This window comes from Saccoglossus kowalevskii, chromosome 6 (genome assembly GCF_978046115.1).
Source record: "Saccoglossus kowalevskii chromosome 6, keSacKowa6.1, whole genome shotgun sequence".
Lineage (NCBI taxonomy): Eukaryota > Metazoa > Hemichordata > Enteropneusta > Harrimaniidae > Saccoglossus > Saccoglossus kowalevskii.
In genome coordinates this window covers 15,163,957-15,179,319 of record NC_140646.1, presented here as the reverse complement: position 1 = coordinate 15,179,319, position 15,363 = coordinate 15,163,957, and the positions used below count along the sequence as shown (strand labels likewise).

The 15,363-nt window shown below is 36.9% G+C and overlaps 1 pseudogene across 1 annotated transcript; it reads left to right on the top strand.

Annotated features, from left to right (window-relative positions):
* The first annotated feature begins 3,465 nt into the window (after positions 1-3,465).
* On the top strand, positions 3,466-12,553 carry LOC146741812 (uncharacterized; annotated as a pseudogene). The gene is made up of 11 exons (XR_014929684.1): positions 3,466-3,496; positions 5,618-6,040; positions 6,164-6,303; positions 7,340-7,480; positions 7,605-9,069; positions 9,200-9,337; positions 9,548-9,673; positions 10,193-10,336; positions 10,440-10,580; positions 10,686-10,820; positions 11,211-12,553. The product of XR_014929684.1 is annotated as an uncharacterized LOC146741812 (transcript).
* Positions 12,554-15,363: the final 2,810 nt, after the last annotated feature.

Here is a 15,363-nt window from a genome sequence, read left to right as displayed (position 1 = left end):
TTTACACGCGCTGTATGCGTCGCGTTGGACCCATATCACACTGCATGTTTTGTTTTTATCCCAAGCTGACATATATTTATTTCCAATTATCTTTTTGGATGCATGTTCCTGGCAATATAATGACCGACGGTCACTACGTTAAAGGGTGGCGATAAACATTGATTTTCCCACAATCCAATGCGCTCTTCTAATGGAAATCACAAGTACGAGTTTTGACCTGGGCGCAACGACTACCGCCCTTTAAAGAGTAGTCATGTAGCGCGCGTTTGAACTCTATGTAAACATACTATAAAGGTATAAAGGTAATTTTCTGAGTATTTGTCAATTTCGAGTGGCCACCAAACTTCTACAAATGCACGACGTGGAAACAATAGCTCGTCAACTAACACACGCGCTACTGAAGAAGCTTAATTCTCCCACTTCCCACTTCAGTCAGTCCTGTTCCAATAATCGATCGAAATGGTGAATCCTTCTAATCGGCATTATTTTTGCAGCTATTTCCTTCAGCATTTATACAGTAAGTAGATGCATACTATGTCCTCTATACTGGGGTGTGATTTGGATACGAACACGTTTTTCTTGTGTAAGTGAGAATATGGATTCAATCAAATATTAGAATAAACATTGACTATTGAAATGCAGCATTGCTAAAACATTGTGCATCGACAGGCGACTTATAATGATTTGTAACATTTTATGGAAACCTTTCTCTCGTTTCAGAAACTTCACATGAAAGATAAGAAACAGCAGATTTCAGTGCAAATAGCCAAATAGCCTGGGTGAAAATCTGAGTGGTGCTAGATAATGCTAATGATGCGTTACCCATGTTTACGTCTCAGATTGTTCTTCCGTCTGGTAGGCATGTGGCCATAAAAAAGCAGGACATCAAATGTCAATTACTGTAAGAGTCACTCAGTTATGGCACCAGTCCTCCTATAGGTTCAAGAGACCAAACAGGTGTCCCACTCACAATTCGAGCAAATCCAACGATATCATTGGAGATACGTGTTCTTGTAAGCAAAATGCGATCGAGTTAGGCGACGTGTGATTTATCCTACGTAGTATGCACTGACTCGGATTTGTGTATGTGTGTAAACAGCTCAATGTACAGTTCATAAGCAGGACTTGACCTTTCATTACACAATCCAGGCGCTAATATCTTATGGCTTTATCGGTATAAATACAGACACATACATTTAATAATTATTGAACGCCAAACGTGGGTGTAATTGTCAATACAAAAATTATGTAAAAATTGCAATGACATTGAAATAGTAGGAAGTCACTATATAGTATTTCGTAAGATTATTTCCAGACATTTCACGATGTCTTTAGCGATGAGTGACTTGCGCGAGAATATTTTTTAACAATTCATTGTACGGCACAAAACACACAGCACAACTTTTTCGAAAAACGTCTGTTGTCGTTTGTGCATATAATTTGCTCCAGTGTCAACAAAATAGAACTAGACATGGTGATGAATAATTGCGCTACTTTCCGAAAGGCAATGTTTGAATATTAACTTGTCAAAGTTTCAAAACTATAGAACGGAGTCTGCGTTCTTAAAACTACCTGTAGGCATGATACATATATAGTAAGTTGTTTATTACACAGTGTTCATTTCCTGTTCAATGACTTACAAATGTCTAGACATGTCAATGCGTGGACAAATGACCAGCAAGCAAATTGACATATTTTGAAGAAGTCAGTCGCTTGGACTACTCTACTGAAATTGCGTCATTCAACAGCTACCGTTTGGAGTACAGTCAGGCATATCCACTCTGTGCACCATTGCGGCGCAACTCACAATTATTAAGGACATCAAGATTACATTGAAGCAACTATAGCTGTACATGTTTTTGCGCAGATACTTTTTCGTTTGAACAAAATGCAGTCGAGTGAGGCGACGTGTGATTTATTCTTCGCAGTGCACATGTGCGTATGTAAAACAGCACAATGGTCGATCTGATAACCTCAGCTTGACCTTTGACCTCACAGGTGTTATCAACCTGCACTGATTATACTGGTATGCTAAGTATGTTTTACTAACAGAGATAAGACACAGTGGTTTACTTTGCAAATTACCTGCAACCACGATATTGATGGTTACAATGAAGTACTTAAAGCGCGGTAGTCGTCGCGCTGCGCATGTTCGACATTTGTGTTGATAAAAATTGATTTTCCCACAATCCAATGCGCTTTTCAAATGGAAATCACAAGTATGAAGCTTGACCTGGGCGCGACTTGCACTGATTACCGCTGGTGACTCCTTAAAACCTTCGAATAACATGAAAATTACCTAATTAAAGATTGGAAACGTCTCAGTTTGTACAAACCGTTAGGAATTCCTAAATGGAGTAATTTTGTGTAGTTTTCTTGATTTATTCTGCAGATATCGGTAAAATGTAGGTAAGGCTTTGACGAATTTTGAAGGAGCAACTAATATTCTTCAACCTGGTATTTTTTTTAGATTTTATTTTTCATTCTTTTCGTATGTTTTTTCGAGTTTAAAAAATGTGAGCTTGCTGGAGCCTTCATCCCTTGTCTATTTGTTACACTAGATACCAGCCGATACCCCCACCCCCCATTCGCTCATAGAGACTGCGTACTACAGTTGATTATAGTTCCTGGGCTCCCTGTGATATAATCCTCCGAACCCACCTTTCCAGCAATTGTAGCAGTGCGCCTTTCCAAAATGTCAAAATAATTCCCTATGTGTTTATAATATTAATATTTTCTATGGAATTAGATTCATAACCATCTAAATTTTAAAGATAAATTCTTTACATTTGATCATTTCACAAGTTTCATAAATAGATTACAGCATATGCGACAATATAATGACAATATATGAAATGCAACTAGGCTCTGGTATGATATTATTTTTAGATATTTGTGAAATCAAATAAATGAACTAAAGTATATTTTTTAGCTCATTGCTCCTCGAAATTGCTTAAATTGTCGAATACATACGGGCAATCGAAGTGCTGATGTACGCATGCGCATATTATGTATTCTGTCTTACGCGTCTATTCCGTTTTGTTATATCAGAGTCCATGCTAGTGTTTGAGTGGACATCCAGCGACCGAATGTAAATAACGCCCACTCTAACAACGACAGGCTCCAGGGCCAATCGATCCCCTGACACAAATATTTATTTTTCATACGCCACACTTGAGTATTTCTGCTTACTTTCAATTGAAAATAACAAAATCTATAGCATGCCATGCCCTAAATTTCACAACTGACTCTCTACTAATATTAATGCGTTTGATTGTACGCTTATGTGTGTCAAAACTACAATCTTGATGTACATGGCGCAGTGACGTCATTTAAAAAGTAGGTTCAATGAACGGTATTTGGTCCATGTTATGCAAAACATAGGACCCCATTAGTATGCAAGGCTGAGACCAGTGTGACATACAGCACCCACGCACGTTATTTTATTTCACCAGACAACCTAGGAGAGCCTATACCGTCATGGCTGAGCAGACAGGTGGGTAATACTACATACGTTATAGTTGTGAACAAATATCCCAGTCCATAACTTTAGAATATTGTAAAATAGTTATTTCAGTTTGTATATAAATACAATGTAACAATCGCGACGTCCTAGTGGATGTCATATGTTCGAAGGTTTAAAATGCTGAACTGAATACAAGTTCAGAAGGTAGTTATTTGGACAGATTGGAATGCTTGTGTTAAAATAACAGGATATCGGTATTACTGATGGGAGTTAAGGAAGATGTCTGCGATTAAACGGCGAGATTACTAAGGATGATTATGACGGGGCATGTGATCAAATTTTCTCAGTGGTTTAACAGCTGACCAAGTCAGAGCGCAGCTTAAAAGGTTCTGTTTCAATTGGGACTAATAGCGACGTGCACAACACGTGTACAATACATTTTTTATATGAAATTCTCTGTGTGACGACCACGCCCTTTAATGTTTGATTACACGCAGTAAACATGACGTCATTACAGTGATTGATTGTGTGTATACTCCCCACTGCAGGGGTGTTACGTAATATTGTACTATTACTTGTAATCTCGCTTTTTTACAAGTCAAAAGGCATGATTTTGAGATGTCGTTCTAGTCAGTAGCAGGAGTGCCGGTGTTGAATAACTTTTTAGTCACACTCTGTGGCAGTTAACAATAGTACATTGCTGAAATATATTACGCTCATTTTAACTTTCCTTTGAGAATTGTGTACTAATTGAGGTTTAATAACATACTATAGTTCAGACATAAGACATATACTGCAGTGTACGAACTGTGTTTGTTCATTGCCACCTTATCTCAATAATGTCTAGACAAACAAAAACAGCCCAAAGTTAAAGTAGTTTGTTGTGACAACTCGCAGCACACAGTGATCTATGTACCTTGTACAGTAATGCGCTGAACCAATGTATCAGCTCGACCTTTTATCGGACAATGCTAATGTGATGAATTTGTTTGCACGTATCTGTTGATTGACTTATTTAGCTGATTACTAGCGAATGGCTGTGTTATGTCTGTCATCGTTTAGGCTCATGCGAGGTCCTGGACGGAATTCGACTCAGTGATTTGGAACTAATTACAATATAACCGTCGCTATTCGGACTACTCTTTCTGACAGTTGGTATTTGCAGTTACTAATATAGTGAACGATTAATCAAAAGATATGACGTGTTCAGTACTTAGTGTGATTGGTTGAATGTGTGAAGGCCACGCCTTAGAGTCTTTATACTACTTTGTAATTGGTTAAGGTTTTGAAAATGAATAAAGTTGTTTTAGTTGGTCTTGGAGAGTACACCACGACAGACGCAGTCTTGACGCAGTCTTGGGTCTAGTCTTGGGGGTAGTCGTGGGTCAGCCTTGCGATAGTCTTGGGGACTTTTCCCCAGGGCGCTGTGTCTTATAGAGTGCTCGACTGACCGACTAAAGACGAGAGTTGAAACGTATTTTGTTGTGTGCGTCTATTTGACTGTAAAGTTTAAGTGACGTTCCCGATCCCGTACCTCAAAGGGACGCGATAGAGAGACGAGACGATATTCCCCCCTGACACGTGTGGAGAACCCAGAGGAGAAGATTTCCCCGTGATACTAACAATATTCAGTATATGTGGACACAGAAACGTGAGCACGGTAATTTGTTTTGCTTCAATGTGACTGTCTATAGTTTAGAAAGCATTAACGCCAAATTGTCACTGATATACATAGCAACAATATGATTATTTTCATCCCCGCTGTCATTTTACTGATTGCTTCCCATCCAATCTGACAGCAATTACTGGATATCGGAATTATGTACATACTCGTGTTCGTGTTGGAGATGTATATTTCAATTGTCTGATTTCCTCACTTTTTTAAGAGCGGCATGTGATTGGTCCAGTAACCCATAAAAATAACTATATACTAAGCTAACGAAATGGACTCATACATAAGTTGTGTAGTGCAAAGTTTGTATTTGTGTTTATTCCATGTGTACATATGATCTCAAGTGACTGTTTCCACTCCATCATTTAGGCTCATTACAAACGTGTTAACCATACCACAGTGTGTAATTATTTCGGTAATAAATGAGTCGCTCAATATACAACTAATGTTTCACTGTATTCGTTTGCTTTGAACTGCAGGATCGTCAAGTCCCATTGCACAACGTTATTCAGGGCTCATCGACCACATATCAGACAATTTAACTGACACCGAGTTCTGGGTTATTACTGGCAAATGTTCATCTCTGGTTCAAAGAACTAACCATAGACAAAGGTTTTTCGAAACATTGCGTTCTGCTGGTCTAATAAAAGAAGATAATGTAAATTTCTTGAAGTATTTGGTCAACGACCTTAAACGAGATGATTTGGCAAAGACAATTAGCGAGTACGAATTGTGGTACAATGTAGGCCGTAATATACCAAAACCGCAGCAAGCGATTGATCAAAGTGAATCACCGACTCACAATGTTAGAGAAGGCCAGCACTCGGTCTCTAGGAGAACTCGCCGTATCTCCGAACCAACTTTCCCAACGAGCTACAACGTGCCTTTCAAAATGTCAAAAGGTGAATGCAGTAATAATATCAATTTTTCACGTGTGTTATTTTTTTCTATTTTGTCAACTGCAATCATAATTCTTTGACTGCAAAACTAATTGCCTGATTTTTTTCACAATGCGTTGTTCACAGTTATGCTAGAGAACATGCGAAACCCAAATTCAATGTTTGTTGAACAAAACAACACACTCAAGAAGATCCATGATGAGTACATGGAGAACCGACCTGATCCGAATACGAATAATCCACTGCAGAGGAAGAGTTTTGTACAGGTACGTGTATAAACCCAATATTATCTAAATGTGATATTGAAATCGTTGATATATTATAAAATAAATATAAACAAATCCTTTAATTGTGTGAAATTGTCGTAAAAATGTTTAGGAACAGACACAAGTAATCAGTCTTTGATACATGACTACCCATGTGTAAGACGTGAATTTAAAAACACGAACATGTTCAAGGTCTTTAACATTGTCGACTGTAACAGCATCAATTGTTTTATTATTTATTATTTAAAATAAAATATGCGGGATTTATACTTAGACAAGCAGCCTGTCGGCTGAGATAGCCCCGCTGTAAGCAATGCGCATTTCAATTAAAGAACAGAAGATATCACCAGAAAATGAAAAATATGTATAGTATCAAAGCAATCAGACTTGCTGTTTTCAACAAGAATTCAAAAATATCACTTTTCACCAAAAATGACAAAAATATTCATCAAAATTAGATAATTAAAGATATCACCACAAAATTAACAAATCTGAAAGAGGTCCACATGTAGTACCTATATGTATACTATCTAAGCAATTGGACTTGCGGTTTTCAACAAGAAGTCGAAAATATTACTTTTTAGCAAAAATGACAAAATTATTCACCAAAATTATAGAATTAAAGATATCATCACAAAATGAACATATCCGAGAGAGGTCTACCAGGCATTCAGGCTTGTAGTTTTCAAGAAGAAGTCGAAAAAGTAAAATATTGACACGGACGACGGATGATGGCGGTTAATCACTCATATGATAAGCTCCACTCGACAAAGTCAACAGCGGAGCTGAAAAGATGCACATAGCACATAAGTTGGTATGTCCGGGTATTTAGTGATAACGATAAATTACACAGAGATAGGCTATTGTAATTTCTTTCGATTAGGCAAATTACAAATATGTCGCTGACCGTGAATAGTAACAAACTTTACTTCACAACACCTGGACAAATAAGTGTGAAATATCAGTTTATTAATACAATACCAGAATTTATATCTTTCTTGGTACTATACTCATTCCTGTTTTATACGTTCCTCAGATTTTGAATGGATTACCTGGATGTGGAAAAACAGAGACAGTCATACAGTATGTGCAACAATATTATGATTCTTACACTGGAGGTGTGATGTGGATTCCCACGGGTTCTTCCAGTGTCATAGATTATGGATTCAATAGAATGGTAATACCAGTTAAAATCAATTATTTAAAAACACAGCGATTGACGATCGTCAGTGTAACAAATGGTCAATGCATGTTACAGTAATTTTAAATAATTTGTGATATACATTTTTATTCTTGTATAGTTTCAGAAACTTAAATTGGGAGACAATGACACGGATTTTAGTGCAATTCACGTCTGTACAAAAATTACCGAATGGCTTGAAGAAAAATCTGATTGGCTGCTGGTACTAGATAATGCCGACGATGCAGAGGTCATACATAGTTACTTCCCAAACTTTCCATCAGGTGGACATGTGATCATCACTTCGCGAGACACCAAACTTCAATCACGGTACGAGTCATAAATAGCACATTATTTTATCAAGCCTCTAGCACAAGACCTGGCAACACTCCTACTAGTAAGAGGATGCTTCAGGGATCAGTGGGGACGACCGATTAGTATTGAAGAAGCTAAGAATAAATTGCACTATTTAGAGAAAGCAGAACCAGATAATTATTATGCATTGATGTGGCTAGCTGGCCCTGATGGTATTGACGGTCTGCCCTTAGCCTTGATCGCAGCTATACAGTTTATGAGGGTAAATGCCGTGAACTTTTCTCAATACAAAGGATTCTACCAGACTTTTTTTGATGATGATCTATTCTATCCCAAAAAATGCGACGATCCTCTCAAGCCGTGGTTGAAATCTCATGGCTTGGAAAGATATTATGACGCACTACATCGTAGGGTTCTGGGTTCTCTAGCTGCCTTTCTAGAATTAAACAGCGAAGATCTGTCAAAAGATGTGAAGATGACACCAGATGATGTGCTTAAATTTAAAGAAGCTAGAAGAAGTGATATTGATATTGAAAAATGGATGCTGGAAAGAAGAAGCGTCGTCACAACTTGGGCTCTCACTTTCCGCCAAATTAAAGAAAGTGCTCTGGGTGCAGCAGCAATGGAATTTCTTCAGTTATGTGCACTCCTGGCCCCAGCAATATCAAAAGATGTGTTCCTACGTGGTGCTTGTTACTTGGAAGACGGGCCGCTAAAAGAAGGCTTACTCCACAAACTTTCTGGAAGTGAAAACAAAACATCAAGAATTGAAAGAAACATCACCAACATCTTAAAGTGCCTTAGACGATATTCATTAGTTGACTCAAGCCAACACCAAGGCAATACCACACACCGAATTACCATTCATCATATCGTCCAAGACATGGTTAAACTGGAGATGAAAAGAACAGGTGACAAAAAGATACAGGGCGTGATAAATAATGCAATCATTCTTTTCACTAAACTTTTTCCAACTGAAGAAAGAATATTCAGACGATCCACCGGTAAACATGTTCCATTGTCAGACTTAGAAGAAGAAGTGACATTACACGTAGTGCTGTTAACTCGATTTTTGAAACAGTTCTTGTGTGATTCTGGTGAAATTCATTTGAAAGATCCAGTTCCTTTGCTCCATGCTGTTGGTTTGTATTTCAGACGATTCAAGCGAAGACCTATAGAAGCTGTTCTTCTACATGAAATTGCAGTAACAGCCTCAGAGAAAATCAAAACAAGTGACGATGATCTGCAATGTGAAAGACGGCTAGGTCTTGGTAAGTCATCAATTTTAGGTATTTGTGAAATCGATCATATAATTTAAATCTTATACATTTTAAAGAAACGAATTTTTAAATATTCTATATTTGTTAATTTGTATAAATGATTTCCGAATTTCTCTTTCAGCACATTTTTATCTGGCTGGAGCATTATTAGAAGATGGCCGAAGAGAAGAAACTGTTAAGAGTTTGAGAAGAGCTGAACAGTGTTATCTCAACTCATGCCCATTGGAAGAGCAGGACAGTGATATTGAAATTGCCAGGGGTAATACATTTTGTTTACTGTGTTAGATTTTATTGATATCCAGAAAAATACCTATCAGTTTTCTAGTGACTGCTAGATTGTATAAATCAGCAATTGGTTAAATTAATCATTAGTAATGCTTCCCGAAACTAGCAACAACAGAAGTTCTTTTCTTCACAGTCAAATATGCCTTAGCTAATGCAGATATGAATTTCTACTTTCACCGCCAAGAGCCTAAACCTATAGAAGAGATTAGTACACGGTATATTGAAGAAAACCTCAACAGGTGTATTGATATTTCAGTAAACCATTTCCAGAAAACAACAGGAAAACCATATGGATCACAGACAGCAATAGGTGGGTTACAACGTATATTGGTTACGAGGCATATAACTTTTTGATTAACATATTTTTAATATTTGTCTTAATAAAATAATGCGAAACCTATTATTATTATTACTATTATTACTATTATTATTATTATTATTATTATTATTATTATTATTATTATTATTATTATTATTATTATTATTGTAAAATACTTTATTTCTGCTTGAAATTGACTTTCGATATTTTTGCTAAAAGGATGATTCAACAAAAATAAAATCTTTTTTCCCTATATTTCACATTCAACTAATCGAAAATTAATTCCAGCTAAAATAAAGTATTTCACAGTACGTAGGTAACTTTTTTAAGTGCATAAGACTCATGAACTTGGACATGCCCATAATGGGAGTAGAATACTATGGCATGCACCTAACCAGAAATATTGATGATATTCAAATTTTTAACATCTATCTGATTGATTGATGGGTATGTTAATTGTCAAAGAACAGGATCTTTTTGGTCAAAGAGTAATACATAATTCTATTCCAGCTATGCATGAATTGGGTGTTCTTTATCTTCAAATGAAATTGAAGGACCATGATGAGGTTGAAAAATTATTGAAGAAGTCATTGGAATGGAAAAAAGAATGTTGGAATTGGCCTGAAGGAGGTGACCATATTAGCATTTCAGTTGGTAAGTGATTATTATTCATTTATTTATTTGTTTGTTTGTTTTTTAATTCCTTCTTTACAATAAGTATGATTTATACGTCATGCATGTTTATATTATATTTAAGGTATGACTGACTTAGGAAGATTTTATCTGATACAACACGATCCGTCTAAGTACGGTGAAGCTGAAGTGTTGCTAAAAGATGGTCTAGCAATGAAGACACGTATTTTACCAGAATACAAAAAGCATAAAAGTTGGGCTGCGGGTAAAACACTAATTATGTTATTTAGATAGTTATACCATTCACGTGGCGATGAATCTATGTCACAGTTAGATGTTTAATTGTATATATGATTCTTCCTTCCTGTAGGGGTGTATCTCCTTATTCGGTTGTATAGAGAACTTGGCAAGGAGCAAGAAAAGCAAAAATATATGGATATGCTGGATACATCTTCAGAGGCTGCAAATTTGAGAAGGCTTCTTGAGGAAACTGACCCGATTACAGGTAAGACCTTTCACTTTGTGAAAACTGAGACAGTAAAATACTTCAAAGTTAACCACAATAAAGGATATCCCCAATAGAACATTTCATGTGACATGTGACATTTTCCTAACATTTCATAGTTTCGTCTTTCGAAAAATATCATATTTATGATTAACATTACACTACAACAGTTTATATGTATACACTGGTCATAATATTTATTTGTTCTGATATTGGAACAATCTTTATTCTGCAATTCATTATCATAACATATACATCAATCATAAATAGTGTTACAATTGTCTGAATTGTGACATTTTCGTATATGTCACAAAAACAGTTCTAATCTGGTAGGCTTTGCTACCTGAATCATTGTATAACTTTCTATAGTTCTATTTCATTCATTTACAGCATACCCATTGGACCCTATGTTATGGTTGTAGATACAAGGAGAAACTACCTATCTATATTATTTCATTTAGTTCATATTAGCTGAATTAAGTAAACCGGGCATGTCTTGGTATAGGAAGTATATCGTGCATTCCAAATAAATGCTATAATCCAGCATTGGAGTAGCATATGCCATACGTCGTTATTTTGAAGTAGAGCTACTGGTCTTAACCAGAGAGCAGTACTTTTTCTCAAACCAAAAAATACTCCTATATATAATTTAAGTATATCAGTAAGACAGATATGATTTTTTTTTTGATTTATTTTAATTACACCATATTCGGTGTGTGATTTCATTTTTTTCACTTATTTTCCAATTTTTAAATTTTTGTAATTTCCTGATTGTAAAAACCCAAAGATCTGAACAACCTCCATAGAAAATCTCGTTCTTGCAAACTTCAATAACCAATCAGAGAAGTCTTTACATACAGCCATGATGCTTGCACATAAATTGCATTAACTGTATATTCTCTGATTAGTTGACTAAGGCCACACTGATTTAATTTTATGGATGACATCCTCTGGAGACCCCAAAACTAATGCGAGAGCTGCTATTACGAATTGAACCACAGAACACAATGTATCAAAAAACAACAACAACAAGTCTTTATTTGTAGGAGACACATGTTGATGTACACATCTCGTACTGTATTACTGTCACAGGTATAACCATTTCAGACAAGCTCTAGTACATGTAGTCATGATGAAGTACCTTCAGTCAAAAACACTGCATTCAAGGTACAACATGAACATCATTTTCAGTACAAGTCAAGGCGGAATGTACATACACTACTTTATGACAATAACTAACAAAACATTGCAATGATACAGAAATGTCCTTGCTTGCTCCTCTCTACACAGTAGGGGTTAGCTTTAACCAATCTCTCGTATAGCTGTGTAAACGTCACATCTCACTGGCCGACGTCAATTGCGTACCAGTCTAGAACAATCGCAATACGCGTGTACGACAAAATTGGCACGTTTTTAGATAGTCCAAAAAGAGTTTTACGACCAGCCAGCGCTTTGCTACAATATGAGTCGGCAAGTTCCGGACAGAAAACCGATCTGTGGAGACTCATCGTCGGAGTTTTTTTTTTTTTTTTTTTTTTTTTTTTTGAGAACAGGCGAAAACTAATGCGCGCGTGGATGTCATCTATAAAATTAAGTCAGTGTGGCCTAATCTAGTTATTTAAGAGATCTGATGAACTAAGATCTTCGTTCGGAGGTCTTTGGGTCAGAAAATTGAAAGATAGAAATAAGGAAAAAATATGACTGAAATAAAAAAAAATTAAAGAATAAAAAAGCCCAGTAAGATCTGATTTTAATCAAACTGGTTTAGTGCGGTTTTCATTTTTACCCCAGCCCATTTTTAGCATAGGTGTGTATATTGATGTGTGTAGGTCATACTGTGTCTAAGAATTCTTATGTCCTGATTTGGGGCGGCAAAATCTTGTTCATCAAATTTCTTTCAAGAATAAGTGTTTAGCAGTGGGATGAACGTGTTTCTAGTATGCAAACCAACTCCCATAGCAACCAACAACTAAAACAGCATTCTGTTGAACATAAATAGTAATTGCCACTCTACTAGTAAAGAGGCCATTTTGACATCTTACAACCCATAGCAACCAGTTCAAGTTCTTGACAATAAACTTCATAAGTATATGTTAAATTTAGGGGTTTGTTATTGGCTACTTCCCTGGCAACGACTGACATAGTCGTAGCATCGTGTGTTGAATAGCCTATTGACCTACGACAATCGTTACTGCTTACAGCTATATTTTATAGTGTAACTGTATTTACTGTGATGTAGTTACTATATTGCATTTTGTTGAGTTAATTATAATTAAATCTTCAATGCACACATGTTTTGTTTTTCTTTCTACCACTGCATACTTATATCAGCACTCCGAGATAACCCGTGAATATCAATATTGGGTGAATGTTGATCCTGGAAGATTAATAAAGTTGACAATTTAATTATTCATAATCACAAATATTTTGGTTGCATTTACATTAACAAGTCTGAGGCAGTTTCAATTGTACTTCCCATGCAAGTGTGAACCATGCAGGCTTCAATGCGACAGTATTCATAAAAGCCTGATTGGGCTATGTAATTGGTTAGACGACCAGTCCTCTTTTCCACAATCGAATACCTGTGCTAGTGTGGCAGTATGCACCGGTCAACAAGTTTTCTTGTGGTAGCTTTGAGATGAGCTGTTGTCACGCTATTGAACAGAATGCTGTCTGGCACAATTGGGACGGTATGTATACATGAATATCAAAACATATAAATCACAAAGGTCAAAGGCTAAAACATGTCCACAATATGTAGTTACATGTCACATCGTGCAGTGCGTGTTTGAATTTCCCGTAAACAAACAATATATTATGCAGGCCTGGTGGACTTTGCATGGAACCGATGTAGAACACGACCTTCACTAACCTGTAAAGTCGCAATACCTGTAATTTTGATTTTGAACATTTAAAGACAACTAAGTCTTTTGATTTTGAACATATAAAGACGACTAAGTCTTATCGTAATATCGTTTTAGAGACAATCACCCCCCTACTCGTAAAGTGACCTAACAGTGGCGGCGGTGGCGCCGAGGGTCGAAAAAAATGCGTCCCTCCTTTGTGTCAGTATAATTTGCCTCTCAAAATGCAGGAAATATCGTTTCAAAGGGTCTAGATTTCAAAATTTGTAAGGGGGCATTCCCAGACCCCCTATAATTGTCGCAACTTCGCCGCGAGGGACGATGAGCAGCCCCCCCCCCCCCCCACACACACACATGGAAAATTTCGTGTGCTGCCTCTGCCTAACACAAGGCTAATGTCGCATACAATACGACGGGAAAACTACGGGTCGAGTAGTCGTCATTTCGTAGAAATCGGTCCCGTGATGAACCGTACAATAATATGACGCATCCGTGAGAACGGGTGTACCCTCTCAAGTAAGTTGTCATCTTGTACTGTGAACCCTACGTTTTGCTTGACAAAACTGTATTTCTATAGATGGCGCCCTCTGCAGACCTAGACATATCTCCCGGCCACATGTTATCATTCTGTATATAGCGTATATGCTAAGCTTTTAGTGTTCACACCTCGGCGATTGCCGTTACAAATCACGACTACTGACACGAAAAATGTTTTATTAAAAATAACAAAAATTCGAAAAAAAAACATTGATAGTTACAGATATTGCTGCTTTAATCGAACGATACTCTGGTTAAAATTTTTGGAGGTCATTGAATTTTGGTTCATTGATTCTTAAGGTTCAATTTAAGCTTAAAGAATTCAAATGAAAATATCTTACGCTTTTATTCCACGTCATCTGTGCGTGTCAATCACAACTTTACGTAACGGGTAAATATCATAGTTTATCGTCGTGGGTCCTACTTTTTGCCGTTCTCCAAAAAACAAAGTAGTTCACGAGAATAAGACAACAATACTTGTATGAGTACAAATAGTACTATTAGAGATTAAGATGCATGGTTTTTCACCACAGAGGCCTGCCAACGCGCAGCGAAGCGCCAGAGCGAGTACGGAGCGCGAGAAAGACGGGCACTCTTCAGTATAGTTGTGAGCTCATTGCTGTTCTTGTGCGGGTTTTAATCTTTGTGATGGTATTTTAGTCATTTCTGATATATTTTGTGTTTGATACTTTTTATTTATAGCACTACACTCAGGCGCTTTACCTGCATACACGCCACAAAATCTCCGTTATTATTACACATTTATCCCCAAAAACGAAAGCATTGCGTATAGAAAAAGTAATTGAAACTCCTCATACACCACAAAACGTCAAAACAATTGTTTTTGTTCTTATTAAATTATTACTACAAGTACTGCTATACGTCGATCGATACAATTACCTAAGCCGTACCGCATGCGGGCCATCTTTGACAATTGTCCTGGCAAACTCATACTATACGAAATTTCAACTGAGCTAATCACATTTCGCATTTGCTTGTACATAACTAGTTTAAGAGACTGCTATGTTTGTCAATTTTCATGCCGGCGGTTGTTGTCGTAAACAATAACCGAACAGACCTGTACTCCGCCTCCGCATGTTATTCCGCACGTAACTTATGTGTTAAACCACTGCTGACATTTC